The following is a 1,446-nucleotide window of genomic DNA, read 5'->3' on the forward strand; positions in this document are numbered from 1 at the left end:
CATAGATTTAAGATCCAGCGTTGTAACATTTGAAATAGTCAAGACACTTGGCCTATGAGGAAAATCTTAGCCAATACTGAGATGACACATATGTTGACCTTATCTACGAAAGACTAAAGCAGCTCATACAAAAGTGCTCCAAACGTGGGAAGGAACATACTTGAAACAAATGAAAGGTATGAAGTCTCAGAAAAGAAAGAAAAGATCTAAAGAAAAACCAAATGAAAATCTGACAACTAAAAAAATACAATGACCAAAAGTTTAAACACTCATCGGATGGGTTCAATATGGCAGAATGGAGATGACAGAAAAAGAATGAATCAACTTGGAGACAGACATTTTAAAGTAGCCAATTTGAACAACACAGAAGAAAAAAGACTGGAGAAAATGAATACAGCCTCAGGGATGTGCGGGACCCCATGAAAACGTCTAATTGTGCCATTTGAGTCAGAGAAAGAGAAGAGACAGTGCAGTGCAGAAAACACGCTTAAAGAAATAAAAACTGAAAACTTTCCAGATTTGGAGAAAAAAAAACCTAACAGATTCAGGAAGCCCCAGAAACTCCAAGCAAGACAAATTCAAAGAAATTCCTTCCTAGGCATTATAACCAAACTACTGAAACTAAAAACAAGAAAAAAAAAAAAGAGGCCAGGAGTGGTGGCTTACGCCTGTAATCCCAACACTTTGGGAGGCCGAGGCTGGCAGATCACGAGGTCAGGAGATCGAGACCATCCTGGCTAACACAGTGAAACCCCGTCTCTACTAAAAAGACAAAAAATTAGCCGGGTGTGGTGGTGGACGCCTGTAGTCCCAGCTACTCGGGAGGCTGAGGCAGGAGAATGGTGTGAACCCGGGAGGCAGAGGTTGCAGTGAGCCGAGATCACACCACTGCGCTCCAGCCTGGGCGACAGAGCAAGACTCCATCTCAAAAAAAAAAAAGAAAAAGAAAACATCTGGAGAAAAATAACACGTTACTTATATGGAAACAGTGATTCAAGTGACTGTGAACTTTTCATCAGAACCCATGAAAGCCAAAAGACAGAACATTCTAAAGTGCTCAAAGAAAACAAATGTCAACTCAGAATTCTAAGTCCACTGAAAATAACCTTCAGGAATGAAGGTAAAAGAAAGAATTCACAAATGGAGTAAAACTAAGAGAATTTTTCATCAGCAATCAGCTCTGCAACTACTTCTCAGGAAAGTTCTTCAGACAAAGGAAATGCTAATTGGACAGAACACTTGGAACATCAGGAGTTGAAAAAGAGCAACAAAAATTGATAATTGTATACACATCACAGATTATTCTTCTCTTAAGTACCTTAAAATATGTTTGATTGTTGAAAGTAAAAGAGTCTGGGCCGGGCGCGGTGGCTCACGCCTGTAATCCCTGCACTTTGGGAGGCCGAGGCGGGCGGATCACGAGGTCAGGAGATCGAGACCATCCTG

Source organism: Mandrillus leucophaeus, unplaced genomic scaffold (genome assembly GCF_000951045.1).
Source record: "Mandrillus leucophaeus isolate KB7577 unplaced genomic scaffold, Mleu.le_1.0 Scaffold360, whole genome shotgun sequence".
Taxonomy (NCBI): Eukaryota; Metazoa; Chordata; class Mammalia; order Primates; family Cercopithecidae; genus Mandrillus; species Mandrillus leucophaeus.